This window comes from Coregonus clupeaformis, chromosome 9 (genome assembly GCF_020615455.1).
Source record: "Coregonus clupeaformis isolate EN_2021a chromosome 9, ASM2061545v1, whole genome shotgun sequence".
Lineage (NCBI taxonomy): Eukaryota > Metazoa > Chordata > Actinopteri > Salmoniformes > Salmonidae > Coregonus > Coregonus clupeaformis.
The window spans coordinates 37,511,310-37,529,253 of record NC_059200.1 but is presented as its reverse complement, the minus strand read 5'-3'; positions in this window follow the sequence as shown (position 1 = coordinate 37,529,253).

Here is a 17,944-nt window from a genome sequence, read left to right as displayed (position 1 = left end):
GGATCACTAAAAAATACAATTTTTACATTACCATGTAGTTTACCAATAAAATGGTCTGATGGTGATGTGGATATACTCGGTATACATATCCCAAATGAAATAAATGATCACACTCCAATAAATTTAAATAGAAAGTTAGCAAAAATAGATAAGATCTTGCTACAATGGAAAGGTAAATACCTGTCAATTTGTGGAAAAATAACCCTGATGAACTCTTTAGTATTACATATACCTTAGCCAAATACATTTAAACTCAGTTTTTCACAATTCCTGACATTTAATCCTAGTAAAGATTCCCTGTCTTAGGTCAGTTAGGATCACCACTTTATTTTTATGAATGTGAAATGTCAGAATAATAGTAGAGAGAATGATTTATTTCAGCTTTTATTTCTTTCATCACATTCCCAGTGGGTCAGAAGTTTACATACACTCAATTAGTATTTGGTAGCATTGCCTTTAAATTGTTTAACTTGGGTCAAACATTTCGCCTGACAGAGCTGGTGTAACTGAGTCAGGTTTGTAGGCCTCCTTGCACGCACATGCTTTTTCAGTTATGCCTACACATTTTCTATAGGATTGAGGTCAGGTGCTTCACGGTTGGGATGGTGTTCTTCGGCTTGCAAGCAGCCCCTTTTTTCCTCCAAACATAACGATTGTCATTATGGCCAAACAGTTCTATTTTTGTTTCATCAGACCAGAGGACATTTCTCCAAAAAGTACGATCTTTGTCCACATGTGCAGTTGCAAACCGTAGTCTGGCTTTTTTATGGCGGTTTTGGAGCAGTGGTTCTTCCTTGCTGAGCGGCCTTTCAGGTTATGTCGATATAGGACACGTTTTACTGTGGATATAGATACTGTTGTACCTGTTTCCTCCAGCATCTTCACAAGGTCCTTTGCTGTTGTTATGGGATTGATTTGCACTTTTTGCACCAAGTACGTTCCTCTCTAGGAGACAGAACGCGTCTCCTTCCTGAGCGGTATGACGGCTGCGTGGTCCCATTGTGTTTATACTTGCATACTATTGTTTGTACAGATGAATATGGTACCTTCAGGCGTTTGGAAATTGCTCCCAAGGATGAACCAGACTTGTGGAGGTCTACAATATTTTCTTTCTGAGGTCTTGGCTGATTTCTTTTGATTTTCCGATGATGTCAAGCAAAGAGTTTGAAGGTAGGTGTCAGGCAGTCAGTGTGATGCGGTAGGACGAAGTCAGGCGCAGGACACAGAGCTAATAGAATACGTACTTTACTCGTAGGTAACGTAAATAACATAACCTCCACGCAGGGAGGAACAAACCTGGTAGTGGATAAATGTACTTGACAATGATCTGATTGAGACCCCGGTAGTCAATGCACGGGCGTAAACCTCCATCCTTCTTCTTCACAAAAAAGAAACTCGAGGAGACAGGTGAAGTGGATGGCCGAATGTATCCCTGCCCCAGAGATTCGGAGACATATGTTTCCATAGCCGCCGTCTCTTCCTGTGACAGGGGATACACGTGACTCTGGGGAAGTGCAGCGCCTACCTGGAGATTTATCGCACAATCCCCCTGTCGATGGGGTGGTAATTGAGTCGCCTTCTTTTTACAGAAGACGAGAGCCAAATCGGCATATTCGGGGGGAATGTGCATGGTGGAGACCTGGTTTGGACTTTCCACCGTAGTTGCCCCTATGGAAACACCTACACACCTCTCCGAGCACTGACTTGACCATCCCTTGAGAGCCCTCTGTTGCCATGAAATCATGGGGTCATGAGAAGTTAACCAGGGAAGCCCCAACACCACTGGAAACGCAGGAGAATCAATCAGATAGAGACTAATTTTCTCCTCATGACCCTCCTGCGTCTTCATCCAGAGTGGAGCTGTGACCTCCCTAATCAGGCCTGACCCTAAAGGGCGACTATCTAATGCATGTACAGGGAAGGGCACATCAAGAGGAACACTAGGAGTCCCTAAACTACGATCTGAAAACTGACGATCAATAAAGTTCCAAGCTGCGCCTGAATCTAAGAGCGCCTTATGCTGGGAATGAGGGGAAAACTCTGGAAATACGACATCAATGCACATTTGCGTAACAGGGAGCTCTGGGTGAGTCGGGTGCCTACTCACCTGAGACGGTCCACCAGTGCTCTGCCTACTGCCTCGACCTCCTAAAGACCCTCCCCAGCACCGACCAGCAGTGTGTCCTCTGCAGCCACAGTTGGTGCAGGAGATGGCCCTTCTTCCGGTCTCCCTAAGCGCAGCACCTCCGAGCTCCATAGGGGTAGGGTCGGAGGTGCTGGGGGATGGAATGGACGGCCCCTGATCTGGATGTCCAAGGGGTCGCCAACAGGTTATCCAGCCTTATCGACATATCCACCAGTTGGTCCAGGGTAAGGGTGGTGTCCCTGCAGGCCAGTTCCCGACGAACGTCCTCCCGTAGGCAGCATCGGTAGTGGTCGATCAGGGCCCTCTCATTCCATCCTGCGCTGGCAGCCAGAGTCCTGAAGTCCAGTGCAAAGTCCTGTGCGCTCCTCTTCCCCTGTCTGAGGTGGAATAGACGTTCCCCCGCCGCTCTCCCCTCCGGTGGCTGATCGAATACCGCCCGAAAGCGGCGGGTGAAATCCTCATAGCGTACTGACGCTGCGTCTATTCCTCCCCACTCTGTGTCAAGAACTGCAACCCTGCTGGGTTTTTCACGCTCAACAGTTTCCCGTGTGTATCAAGAATGGTCCACCACCCAAAGAACATCCAGCCAACTTGACATAACTGTGGGAAGCATTGGAGTCAACATGGGCCAGCATCTTTGTGGAATGCTTTCGAGTCCATGCCCGATGAACTGAGACTGTTCTGAGGGTAAAAGCAGGTGCAACTCAATACTATGTTTTGTACACTCAGTGTAAAGGCACATGGAATATACAGTGCATTTGGAAAGTATTCAGAACCCTGGACATTTTCCACATTTTGTTGCAAATTTATTAAAAACAAAAAACTGAAATGTCACATTTAGATTACAGCCTTGAGTCTTCTTGGTTATGATGCTACAAGCTTGGCACACCTGTATTTGGGAAGTTTCTCCCATTCTTCTCTGCAGATCCTCTCAAGCTCTGTCACGTTGGATGGGGAGCGTCGCTGCACAGCTATCTTCAGGTCTCTCCAGAGATATTCAATCGGTTTCAAGTCCGGGATCTGGCTGGGCAACTCAAGGACAGTCAGAGACTTGTCCCGAATCCACTCCTGTGTTGTCTTGGGGTTTTTGCTTAGGGTCGTTGTCCTGTTGGAAGGTAAACCTTCGCCCCAGTCTGAGGTCCTGAGCACTCTGGAGCAGGTTTTCATCAAGGATCTCTCTGTACTTTGCTTAGTTCATCTTTCCCTCGATCCTGACTAGTCTCCCAGTCCCTGCCGCTTAAAAACATCCCCACAGCATGATGCTGCCACCACCATGCTTCACCGTAGGGATGGTGCCAGGTTTCCTCCAGACGTGACACTTGGCATTTAGGCTAAAGAGTTCTTGGTTTCATCAGACAAGAGAATCTTGTTTCTCATTGTCTGAGAGTCCTTTAGGTGCATTTAGGCAAACTCCATGTGGGCTGTCATGTGCCTTTTACTGAGAAGTGGATTCCGTCTGGTCACTCTACCATAAAGGCCTGATTGGTGGAATGCTGCAGAGATGGTTGTCCTTCTGGAAGGTTCTCCCATCGCCACAGAGGAAATCTGGAGCTCCGTCAGAGTGACCATCAGGTTCTTGGTCACCTCCCTGACCAAGGCCCTTCAGCCCCTGTTGCTCAGATTGGCCGGGCGGCCAGCTCTAGGAAGAGTCTTGGTGGTTCCAAACTTCTTCCATTTAAGAATGATGGAGGCCACTGTGTTCTTGGGGACCTTTAATGCTGCAGACATTTTTTGGTACCCTTCCCCAGATCTGTGCCTTGACACAATCCTGCCTCGGAGTTCTACAGACAATTCCTTCGACCTCGTGGCTTGTTTTTTTGCTCTGATATGCACTGTCAACTCTGGGACCTTATATAGACAGGTGTGTGTCCTGATCACCGACCACGACGAGACAGCCTATAGAGAGGAGGTCAGAGACCTGGCCGTGTGGTGCCAGGATAACAACCTCTCCCTCAACGTGATCAAGACAAATGAGATGATTGTGGACTACAGGAAAAAGAATAGGGCCGAGCACGCCCCCATTCTCATCGACAGGGCTGTAGTGGAGCAGGTTGAGAGCTTCAAGTTCCTTGGTGTCCACATCACCAACAAACTAACATGGTCCCAGCACACCAAGACAGTCGTGAAGAGGGCACAACAAAACCTATTCCTTCTAAGGAGACTGAAAAGACTTGGCATGGGTCCTCAGATCCTCAAAATGTTCTACAGCTGCACCATCGAGAGCATCCTGACTGGTTGCATCACTGCCTGGTATGGCAACTGCAGAGGGTAGTGCGTACGGCCCAGTACATCACTGGGGCCAAGCTTCCTGCCATCCAGAACCTCTATATCAGGCGGTGTCAGAGGAAGGCCCTAAAAATTGTCAAACACTCCAGCCACCCTAGTCATAGACTGTTCTCTCTGCTACCGCACGGCAAGCGGTACCGGAGCGCCAAGTCTAGGTCCCAGAGGCTTCTAAACAGCTTCTACCCCCAAGCCATAAGACTCCTGAATATCTAATCAAATGGCTACCCAGACTATTTGCTTTTCCCCCACCCGTCTTTTACGCTGCTGCTACTCTCTGTTTATTATCTATGCATTGTCACTTTAATAACTCTACCTACATGTACATATTACCCCAATTACCTTGACTAACCGGTGCCCCCGCACATTGACTCGGTACCGGTACCCCCTCTATATAGCCTCGGTATTGTTATTTTTACTGCTGCTCTGTAATTATTTGTTACTTTTCTTATTATTGTATTTTATTTTTATTTTATTATATATATATATATTTGGTATTCTTTCTTAAAACTGCATTGTTGGTTAAGGGCTTGTAAGTAAGCATTTCACTGTAAGGTCTACACCTGTTGTATTCGGCGGCATGTGACAAATACAATTTGATTAGATTTGATATGTGTGCCTATCCAAATCATGTCCAATTAATTTAATTTACCACAGATGGACTCCAATAGAATAGTAGAAACATTTCAAGGATGATCAATGGAAACAGGATGCACCTGAGCTCAATTTAGAGTCTCATAGCTAAGGGTCTGAATAATTATGTAAATAAGATATTTCCGTTTTTAATTTTTGAGGACTCCCTAGCTGCCGGGTTCATCTGTCCTTCTGCCTCCCCCACCGGCGCAGGGTTCTTCTTTGTGGAGAAGAAGGACAAAACCCTGCGCCTGTGTATCGACTACTGGGGCCTCAACGACATCACGGTGAAGAACCGCTACCCGCTACCACTCATCTCCTCGGCCTTCGAGCCGCTCCAGGGAGACAACGTGTTCTCCAAGCTGGATCTACGGAACGCCTACCACCTGGTGCAGATACGGGAGGGGGACGAGTGGAAGACTGCCTTCAACATGGCCAGCGGTCCCTACGAGTATCTGGTCATGCCATTTGGCCTTACCAATGCTCCAGCTGTTTTCCAGGCCCTGGTTAATGATGATCTTCGCGGCTTGTTGAACTGGTTCATCTTCGTCTACCTCGACGACATCCTCCTTTTCTCCCACTCTGCCCAAGAACACGTGCTCCACGTCCGACTTGTCCTCCAACACCTCCTGGAAAACCAGCTTTTTGTGAAAGCGGAGATGTGCGAATTCCAGGCCAGTCGGTGCGAGCCAACCAAGACCTGGAGAAGACTCTGCGCTACCTTGTCTCCGCCAACCCCACCACCTGGGGCCAGCAACTACCGTGGGTCGAATACGCTGGAAACACCCATTCCCTGCTCTGCCACAGGTTTTTTGCCCTTTGAGTGTTCCCTGGGTTATCAGCCCCCACTCTTCCTGGAGCAAGAGCAAGAGGTCGGCATACCCTCGGCCCAGATGTTTGTCCGCCCCTGTCGTCATCGTACCTGGAGGAGAGCCCTGTCACACCCTGATCTGTTTCACCTGTCTTTGTGATTGTCTCCATCTCCCTCCAGGTGTTGCCCATTATCCCCAGTGCATTTATACCTGTGTTCTCTGTTTGTCTGCTGCCAGCGTTTTACCCCTTGCTCCTGTCTTTCTCAAGTTCCTGTTTTCTAGTGTTCCCGGTTTTGACCCTTCTGCCTGCCCTGACCCTGAGCCTGCCTGCCGTTTTGTACCTTGTCACACTACCCTGGATTATTGACCTCTGCCTGCCCTGACCCTGAGACTGCCTGCCATTCTGTACCTTTTGGACTCTGATCTGGATTACTGACCTCTGCCTGCCCTTGACTTGCCGTTTGCCTACCCCCTGTTTTTGTAATAAACTTTTGTTACTTCGACACTGTCTTCTCCTGAAACGTGATAGATATAGTAAAGTATATGCCAGAAACTACACTCAATATTTGCATTAAAGGTGCACTAGGGAAAATGAACAGAACATTTATCTTCCTCCCTTTCTATAGAAGGAGGGCTGCCTTTCTTTTCCCTCATTGATCTATGACTTACAGTACTCTCTCAGCTGTAAACAGCCAGGGACATCAATAAGGAGAACACTGACTTGAGACGGTACACCAGCTGCGTCCCAAATGACACCCTATTCTTTATGTAATGCACTACTTTTTCCTACCTTTTCCCCATGTTGATTTGTTTATCAATATGTAACGCTTTACCTTTGACATTGATTAAGTTTAATGAATAGACCATTGTTAATTGGAAGAGCACAGTATATGAAGTCAATTATTCTATGAGTAGATTACTTAATCAATCCGCAGTAGGATAATGCAAATAAACAAAATCCTCATCCTCGGCATGGTGGGTGATAAGATGGAGGATATAACATGATAAGGAGAATTGTCCTGTTACAGTCACGTTGGGTGGGCCTGTGATGAATATGGCACCTAGAATAATGAGAGGAGAATGAGACTGGATACATTAGTGGTTAAGCCCAAGGAATAATGTCCTGTCACAACCAATAACTAAATAATAATGTCAAGACTTGAGACACATTTTTTGTGTGATAAATGATATACTGTAAATGATATAAATCTATTTACTGGTAACATAATCAAAAGACTGACCTACAATTTGACAGACATACTGTACATTACTAATTGTTTCCTCTGATTGTTCAGCAGGTTTTGTTGTGCTGAAGTTTTGATGTCTTTGATATTGTGATAGTGTTGTCCATACCAATTGTGAAGTAGTGTCTGACTTTTGAATAATCTATAAATACATCCATGAGAACCTGTCTTTTAGCATGGAGAGTCCTATTTAGGTAGATGCATCTGTGATGGTTTTTAAGTGCATACATGCAGTGACATCCATAAAAATAAAAGCTTTGAGATAGGGACATTAAGTTGACGTGCTATTCCTGGCCATAGGCAAAGTGCTAGTGGCCTCTATATATATATACAGTGGGGAGAAAAAGTATTTAGTCAGCCACCAATTGTGCAAGTTCTCCCACTTAAAAATATGAGAGAGGCCTGTAATTTTCATCATAGGTACACGTCAACTATGACAGACAAATTGAGAATTTTTTTCTCCAGAAAATCACATTGCAGGATTTTTAATGAATTTATTTGCAAATTATGGTGGAAAATAAGTATTTGGTCACCTACAAACAAGCAAGATTTCTGGCTCTCACAGACCTGTAACTTCTTTAAGAGGCTCCTCTGTCCTCCACTCGTTACGTGTATTAATGGCACCTGTTTGAACTTGTTATCAGTATAAAAGACACCTGTCCACAACCTCAAACAGTCACACTCCAAACTCCACTATGGCCAAGACCAAAGAGCTGTCAAAGGACACCAGAAACAAAATTGTAGACCTGCACCAGGCTGGGAAGACTGAATCTACAATAGGTAAGCAGCTTGGTTTGAAGAAATCAACTGTGGGAGCAATTATTAGGAAATGGAAGACATACAAGACCACTGATAATCTCCCCTCGATCTGGGGCTCCACGCAAGATCTCACCCCGTGGGGTCAAAATGATCACAAGAATGGTGAGCAAAAATCCCAGAACCACACAGAGGGACCTAGTGAATGACCTGCAGAGAGCTGGAACCAAAGTAACAAAGCCTACCATCAGTAACACACTACGCCGCCAGGGACTCAAATCCTGCAGTGCCAGACGTGTCCCCCTGCTTAAGCCAGTACATGTCCTGGCCCGTCTGAAGTTTGATAGAGTGCATTTGGATGATCCAGAAGAGGATTGGGGGAATGTCATATGGTCAGATCAAACCAAAATAGAACTTTTTGGTAAAAACTCAACTCGTCATGTTTGGAGGACAAAGAATGCTGAGTTGCATCCAAAGAACACCATACCTACTGTGAAGCATGGGGGTGGAAACATCATGCTTTGGGGCTGTTTTTCTGCAAAGGGACCAGGACGACTGATCCGTGTAAAGGAAAGAATGAATGGGGCCATGTATTGTGAGATTTTGAGTGTAAACCTCCTTCCATCAGCAAGGGCATTGAAGATGAAACGTGGCTGGGTCTTTCAGCATGACAATGATCCCAAACACACCGCCCGGGCAACGAAGGAGTGGCTTCGTAAGAAGCATTTCAAGGTCCTGGAGTGGCCTAGCCAGTCTCCAGATCTCAACCCCATAGAAAATCTTTGGAGGGAGTTGAAAGTCCGTGTTGCCCAGCGACAGCCCCAAAACATCACTGCTCTAGAGGAGATCTGCATGGAGGAATGGGCCAAAATACCAGCAACAGTGTGTGAAAACCTTGTGAAGACTTACAGAAAACGTTTGACCTGTGTCATTGCCAACAAAGGGTATATAACAAAGTATTGAGAAACTTTTGTTATTGACCAAATACTTATTTTCCACCATAATTTGCAAATAAATTCATAAAAAATCCTACATGTGATTTTCTGGATTTATTTTCTCATTTTGTCTGTCATAGTTGACGTGTACCTATGATGAAAATTACAGGCCTCTCTCATCTTTTTAAGTGGGAGAACTTGCACAATTGGTGGCTGACTAAATACTTTTTTCCCCACTGTATTCGGATCATGCAAGAATAGGCACAGTAGGTGGATTTAAAGCTTCTCAATGTCACTGCTAGGAAAAGCTTATCTCATTCTAGATCACATGAATATATTCTGCTACAACAACTATTCTTCGAAAAATGTTATTTCCAAATAATATTTTATATAGATTGTGTTGCTCAATGGCTTGGTGTATTATTTTCAGATGATTTGGGCATTCAATTTAAAATGCTAAATGGCAGATATTAATTTAAATGGGGTTTTGGGACAAAAATCCTAATATCAGCATTTGTTAGCATTGGTTAGTTTAACAAAACCTAAGTGTGGATTGCAGTCACTCCTTGTCCATAGACTGGTTTCAAGGTAAGGACCAAAAATCTAAATCTGTCATTTTGCTGAACTATCCCTTTAAGGACAGGCACCACACCCTAATAGTTTTTCTTCTTCTCTTAATCACAATCACAATTGAATGTAGACACAAATATCATGCTTTTTTCTATATTTCTTTTTCAGAAATTGTGGATTAAGATATGCACATGAGGTGATATCTCATTAAATATGCACATATTTGCATATACCGCAAATCTATTTTTCTGAACACTGGAAGAAGTCAGCCTAAATATTTTGGTTTAATTCTGTTAAGACACTCCAGTACCGGACTATTACAGAGCAGAGTATGGATAAATACTTTTACAAATCTAAAATACTAAAGACACGTTCGTAAAATGCATTTTTGGCACATTTTTCTAAAGAAAATGTTATCTAGAATAAAAATATGACAATATTACATTTACATTTCAATATCAACAATTCCCTCTGTAAAAGTCTGGAGAATATATCTAAGGATAACCACACAAACGTTGGTGAATGTAGCTTCAGAAGCTGAAAAGAATTGGTTGGCGTGTGGGAAGAGTCTGACTTTCAGGAAATGGCAATTAAAGACAAGTACACTAAATTTAGCCTACCAATCGCCAAACCCCTATTTAGACCCAATCACCAACTCTTGAAAGTATTTACTACATTCAGTCCAATGTGTAACCTTCTCTATGAAATGGGCTTTTAAATTATGTTTTATTCAGTGAAGTGAGCTTTGAAATTATAGACGTATGTCCATTTAAAAGGGGTTACAATTCATGACATTTTGGTGATGGTAGTATGATAAACTAAAGAAAATATACATTTACGAAATGTTTTGACATTTTTTTATATTAAATTTTTGAAAGTAATCATACTAATGGACAAAAATACAAAACAATTGTAGATGCAACATTTTTATTTCAGCCTGTGGTTTCTGGCATGTAAAACCTACAGTATAGAAGTGGCCAACTCACTGTAGCTGGTTACTTGTCTTGTACTGACAGTTTCTAACTAACACATGCAGTCGGAGAATTCTGCATTCTGCTGGGACAGCAAAGTCAAATGACAGCCAACGGATACAATTTTAATCAGAGCCACTTCATTCTTATGATAAATAAATAAAGAGATGGTCCAGAGACCTATAGCAAGGGCAGAACCAGAAGTAATCTCCAAGAGTTAAATCTGTAAGGAAGGACTGCCTGTGCAAGGCAGATTGCGGTACAAGTGGAAATCCCATGTTCCATTAATTCGATCGCAAAAACATTTAACAGAGTGTATTCTTAATATCTAATACACTACCGCCAATATCCGTAGTCAAGATTTTGGCCATTCACTTTTGCTTTTAATAACACATGAAGCACTTTGAAAATTGTATCTCCAGCTCACCACAGTAGGAGGCGGACTTGTAACCACTCAAAGGCCACAGGAAGAACATTGGTGGTGTTGCAGTATGTTGGGATTATACGGCCCCAGATATATGAGCAGAATCATGTTGTGGGGAGAGATAGAGAGCAGGAGAGAGAGAGAGCGAGAGAAGGAAAGAGAGAGAGAGAGGAATAATTTAATACTGAATCAGTAGAGTTGGGTGTGTTACAGACTTTGGTTTTTCCATTTATATTTTGAGGTTGCACGTTAGCACGTTAGCATGTGGGGCGCACAGATTGGTGTCGCCTCGTTAGTATGTGTTACACCTGTGCTGGCTTGTCCATCTCGTTAGTCAGAAGGTGTTTCACCTGTGCTGGCCCACGTGATATTTAAGAGTGGCTGGCCCAGTGCTCCAGTTGGCTTGAGAGATACAGTGGCTTGCAAAAGTATTCACCCCCCTTGGCATTTTTCCTATTTTGTTGCCGTACAATCTGTAATTAAAATGGATTGTTTGGGGGGTTTGTATCATGTTTTATTGTGAAACAAACAAGAAATAAGACATAAAACAGAAAACTTGAACGTGCATGACTATATCCCCCCACCCCCCCCAAAGTCCTTTTACAGCAATTACAGCTGCAAGTCTCTTGGGGTATGTCTCTATAAGCTTGGAACATCTAGCCACTGGGATTTTTTCCATTCTTCAAGGCAAAACTGCTCCAGCTCCTTCAAGTTGGATGGGTTCCGCTGGTGTACAGCAATCTTTAAGTCATACCACAGATTCTCAATTGGATTGAGGTCAGGGCTTTGACTAGGCCATTCCAAGACATTTAAATGTTTCCCCTTAAACCACTCAAGTGTTGCTTCAGCAGTATGCTTAGGGTCATTGTCCTGCTGGAAGGTGAGCCTCTGTCCCAGTCTCATATCTCTGGAAGACTGAAACAGGTTTCCCTCAAGAATCTCCCTGTATTTAGAGCCATCCATCATTCCTTAAATTCTGACCAGTTTCCCAGTCCCTGCCAATGAAAAACATCTCCACAGCATGATGCTGCCACCACCATGCTTCCTTGTGGGGATGGTGTTCTCAGAGTGATAAGAGGTGTTGGGTTTGCGCAAGACATAGCGTTTTCCTTGATGGCCAAAAAGCTCAATTTTAGTCTCATCTGACCAGAGTACCTTCTTCCATATGTTTGGGGAGTCTCCCACATGCCTTTTGGCGAACGCCAAACGTGTTTGCTTATTTTTTTGTTTAAGCAAAGCCCAGCTCTGTGGAGTGTATGGCTTAAAGTGGTCCTATGGACAGATACTCCAATCTCCACTGTGGAGCTTTGCAGCTCCTTAAGGGTTATCTTTGGTCTCTTTGTTGCCTCTCTGATTAATGCCCTCCTTGCCTGGTACGTGAGTTTTGGTGGGCGGCCCTCTCTTGGCAGGTTTGTTGTGGTGCCATATTCTTTCAGTTTTTTAAAATAATGGATTTAATGGTGCTCCATGGGATGTTCAAAGTTTCTGATATTTTTTTATAACCCAACCTTGATCTGTACTTCTCCACAACTTTGTCCCTGACCTGTTTGGAGAGCTCCTTATCTTCATGGTGCCGCTTGCTTGGTGGTGCCCCTTGCTTAGTGGTGTTGCAGACTCTGGGGCCTTTCAGAACAGGTGAATATATACTGAGATCATGTGACATATCATGTGACACTTAGATTGCACACTGGTGGACTTTATTTAACTAATTATGTGACTTCTGAAGGTACATATGCACGCACCAGTTCTTTTTTCATTCCACTTCACGAATTTGGACATTTTCGTGTATGTCCATTACATGAAATGCAAATAAAAATCCATTTAAATTACAGGTTGTAATGCAACAAAATAGGAAAAACGCCAAGGGGGATGAATAGTTTTGCAAGGCACTGTAGCCACCCTTTGCCTTGATGACATCTTTGCACACTCTTGGGATTCTCTCAACCAGCTTCATGAGGTAGTCACCTGGAAAGTTAATTTGTGGAGTTTCTTTCCTTCTTAATGCCTTTCAGCCAATCAGTTGTGACAAGGTAGGGGTGGTAAACAGAAGATAGCCCTGTTTGGTAAAAGACCAAGTCCATATTATGGCAAGAAGAGCTTAAATAAGCAAAGAAAAACAACAGTCCATCATTACTTTAAGACATGAAGGTCAGTCAACATGGAAAATGTCAAGAACTTTGAAAGTTTCTTCAAGTGCAGTGGCAAAAACCATCAAGCGCTATGATGAAACTGGCTCTCATGAGGACCGCCACAGGAATGGAAGACGCAGAGTTACCTCTACTGCAGAGGATAAGTTCATAAGAGTTACGAGCCTCAGAAATTGCAGCCCAAATAAATGCTTCACAGAGTTCAAGTAACATTTATAACAATTTCCAAAAATATAATTCCACTTTGACATTATGGTGTATTGTGTGTAGCTCAGTGACACAAGTACGTGTATAGGGCAAAGGTAAATAAAATGTATAAAAACAAAAAGAGAGAGAGCAAAGGAAATAAAAGTACTGTGTGCTTACAATTTCAGCATCTTAGGCTGTATGACATTTGATCTCTCCCAGTCTTTTCACATATGGGCCATTTCTATTCTTCCTAACCACTCATGTGGGGAAGGATTGTGTCCGCTTTTTAGTTTTTTTTGTCATTTTAGCAGACACTCTTATCCAGAGCGACTTACAGTTAGGAAGTGCATACATTTTCATACTGGCCCCCCGTGGGAAACGAACCCACAACCCTGGCGTTGCAAGCGCCATGCTCTACCAACTGAGCTACAGGGGACTACGTTGATGAAGATCCGATGACCCTCATACATCAAAAGGTCTGACTCCTGACTGCTGACTTTTTGGCTAAAATGGCCACTCGTAGATCTTTATCTTTGTCCCTATAGTTAAGGAATTTTGCGATGATGCCCCTTGGTTGGGTGCTCGTGTCCCCTCTCGGGCCACCTGTTCGATGTGCTTGTTTGATTGTGGGAGCCTGTGTGAAGTTCTCTTTGCCCAGTAGTTGTGGTATTAACTTTTCCAGGAATTCTTCCATAGCTTTCGGGAAATTTACGAAATGAAGATTTGAACGCCGATTGAAGTCTTCCATCCCGTGTAATCTTTCAGTAAGCCCCATAATGATATATTTTTATTCATCCATGGTTTTCTGGAGCTTTTCTCATGCGATTTTCTCAAGGGTTAACCCAGTTTCGGCCTCCTCCATGCATTTGCCCAGTTCAGTCATGTCAGTTTAGATTTTTTTGACATCGGATATTTTCTATATCTGCTAAGACAGTTTCTCATTGCCAGTGCGTATTTCTGTTAGTAGTTTCTCTAAACTCACTTTAGTTGAGTTGTCAGCTACTTGGTCCATGGTCGTGTTGTTTTGCTGTGTTTGTTTGTGTCACGAACCGGCTCAAAGTTCGTAACAAAAAGGGAGACAACGTGGAGACAAGGAATACCAAAATATATATTTATTAACTAAAGTAAACTAAGTACAATTAACAATGGTGTGTGTAATCAGTAATCAGTAGTGTAAGTGAGTGTTATGCATGCATGAATGTAATAATGCAAGATGTTGAAAGGTGCCAAAGCAAGCAACCAAAAAGCCACAAAAATACCACAACAAAAATCAATAAAGGTGTCTGCATGGAGAGAGTCTCCCCAATGAATGTGGAAGAGGTCCATTTAAAACCGGAGACCAACAAGTACCCCGGAACAACGTACCAGCTTCTGTGTCCCAAATTAACAAGTTGTTACATGTTCACACCTCCACTTACCCCCAGCCAACATCCTCCTCCCCAGACCTCAGCATCCTAAACATTCAGGAACAGGGCGCACGAGAGAGCGCATCAGCAATCACGATATCAGTCCCCGCACATCTAGATGGAAGGATTGTAAAAATAAACACCAACTCATTATCCTCTGATTAGGACACATCATGGACCTCAAAAAGTTGAGAGGGTTATGGTCGGTGTAGACCACAATAGGTATTACTCCCGACCCGACATACACTTCGAAGTGTTGCAGCGCCCATTTGAGTGCTAGCGCTTCTTTTTCAATGACCAAATAGTTCAAGTGATAATGGTTAAACTTTTGGAAAAGAAACTAACAGGCCTCTCAACCCCAGACACATCTGCTTGCAGCAAAACTGCACCTGCCCCCACATGACTAGCATCCACCTGCAAGGTAAATGACAAATCCACACGAGGAGCAGCCAGCACTGGAGTTGAGGTAAGCAACCTCTTTGCATCTTCAAAAGCCTGTTGACAACGAGAAGACCATACGTAAACAGCCTTAGCTTTCAGCAAATCTGTCAAGGGAGCGACCACAGTAGAGAAGTTCCTACAAAAACCACGATAATACCCAATCATTCCCAAGAAACGCATCAGTTCCTTTTTAGTAGTTGGTGGTGGAAAAGCATCAATAGCTACCACATCGTACCTGGAGGAGAGCCCTGTCACACCCTGATCTGTTTCACCTGTCTTTGTGATTGTCTCCATCTCCCTCCAGGTGTTGCCCATTATCCCCAGTGCATTTATACCTGTGTTCTCTGTTTGTCTGCTGCCAGCGTTTTACCCCTTGCTCCTGTCTTTCTCAAGTTCCTGTTTTCTAGTGTTCCCGGTTTTGACCCTTCTGCCTGCCCTGACCCTGAGCCTGCCTGCCGTTTTGTACCTTGTCACACTACCCTGGATTATTGACCTCTGCCTGCCCTGACCCTGAGACTGCCTGCCATTCTGTACCTTTTGGACTCTGATCTGGATTACTGACCTCTGCCTGCCCTTGACTTGCCGTTTGCCTACCCCCTGTTTTTGTAATAAACTTTTGTTACTTCGACACGGTCTTCTCCTGAAACGTGATAGATATAGTAAAGTATATGCCAGAAACTACACTCAATATTTGCATTAAAGGTGCACTAGGGAAAATGAACAGAACATTTATCTTCCTCCCTTTCTATAGAAGGAGGGCTGCCTTTCTTTTCCCTCATTGATCTATGACTTACAGTACTCTCTCAGCTGTAAACAGCCAGGGACATCAATAAGGAGAACACTGACTTGAGACGGTACACCAGCTGCGTCCCAAATGACACCCTATTCTTTATGTAATGCACTACTTTTTCCTACCTTTTCCCCATGTTGATTTGTTTATCAATATGTAACGCTTACCTTTGACATTGATTAAGTTTAATGAATAGACCATTGTTAATTGGAAGAGCACAGTATATGAAGTCAATTATTCTATGAGTAGATTACTTAATCAATCCGCAGTAGGATAATGCAAATAAACAAAATCCTCATCCTCGGCATGGTGGGTGATAAGATGGAGGATATAACATGATAAGGAGAATTGTCCTGTTACAGTCACGTTGGGTGGGCCTGTGATGAATATGGCACCTAGAATAATGAGAGGAGAATGAGACTGGATACATTAGTGGTTAAGCCCAAGGAATAATGTCCTGTCACAACCAATAACTAAATAATAATGTCAAGACTTGAGACACATTTTTTGTGTGATAAATGATATACTGTAAATGATATAAATCTATTTACTGGTAACATAATCAAAAGACTGACCTACAATTTGACAGACATACTGTACATTACTAATTGTTTCCTCTGATTGTTCAGCAGGTTTTGTTGTGCTGAAGTTTTGATGTCTTTGATATTGTGATAGTGTTGTCCATACCAATTGTGAAGTAGTGTCTGACTTTTGAATAATCTATAAATACATCCATGAGAACCTGTCTTTTAGCATGGAGAGTCCTATTTAGGTAGATGCATCTGTGATGGTTTTTAAGTGCATACATGCAGTGACATCCATAAAAATAAAAGCTTTGAGATAGGGACATTAAGTTGACGTGCTATTCCTGGCCATAGGCAAAGTGCTAGTGGCCTCTATATATATATACAGTGGGGAGAAAAAGTATTTAGTCAGCCACCAATTGTGCAAGTTCTCCCACTTAAAAATATGAGAGAGGCCTGTAATTTTCATCATAGGTACACGTCAACTATGACAGACAAATTGAGAATTTTTTTCTCCAGAAAATCACATTGCAGGATTTTTAATGAATTTATTTGCAAATTATGGTGGAAAATAAGTATTTGGTCACCTACAAACAAGCAAGATTTCTGGCTCTCACAGACCTGTAACTTCTTTAAGAGGCTCCTCTGTCCTCCACTCGTTACGTGTATTAATGGCACCTGTTTGAACTTGTTATCAGTATAAAAGACACCTGTCCACAACCTCAAACAGTCACACTCCAAACTCCACTATGGCCAAGACCAAAGAGCTGTCAAAGGACACCAGAAACAAAATTGTAGACCTGCACCAGGCTGGGAAGACTGAATCTACAATAGGTAAGCAGCTTGGTTTGAAGAAATCAACTGTGGGAGCAATTATTAGGAAATGGAAGACATACAAGACCACTGATAATCTCCCTCGATCTGGGGCTCCACGCAAGATCTCACCCCGTGGGGTCAAAATGATCACAAGAATGGTGAGCAAAAATCCCAGAACCACACAGAGGGACCTAGTGAATGACCTGCAGAGAGCTGGAACCAAAGTAACAAAGCCTACCATCAGTAACACACTACGCCGCCAGGGACTCAAATCCTGCAGTGCCAGACGTGTCCCCTGCTTAAGCCAGTACATGTCCTGGCCCGTCTGAAGTTTGATAGAGTGCATTTGGATGATCCAGAAGAGGATTGGGGGAATGTCATATGGTCAGATCAAACCAAAATAGAACTTTTTTGGTAAAAACTCAACTCGTCATGTTTGGAGGACAAAGAATGCTGAGTTGCATCCAAAGAACACCATACCTACTGTGAAGCATGGGGGTGGAAACATCATGCTTTGGGGCTGTTTTTCTGCAAAGGGACCAGGACGACTGATCCGTGTAAAGGAAAGAATGAATGGGGCCATGTATTGTGAGATTTTGAGTGTAAACCTCCTTCCATCAGCAAGGGCATTGAAGATGAAACGTGGCTGGGTCTTTCAGCATGACAATGATCCCAAACACACCGCCCGGGCAACGAAGGAGTGGCTTCGTAAGAAGCATTTCAAGGTCCTGGAGTGGCCTAGCCAGTCTCCAGATCTCAACCCCATAGAAAATCTTTGGAGGGAGTTGAAAGTCCGTGTTGCCCAGCGACAGCCCCAAAACATCACTGCTCTAGAGGAGATCTGCATGGAGGAATGG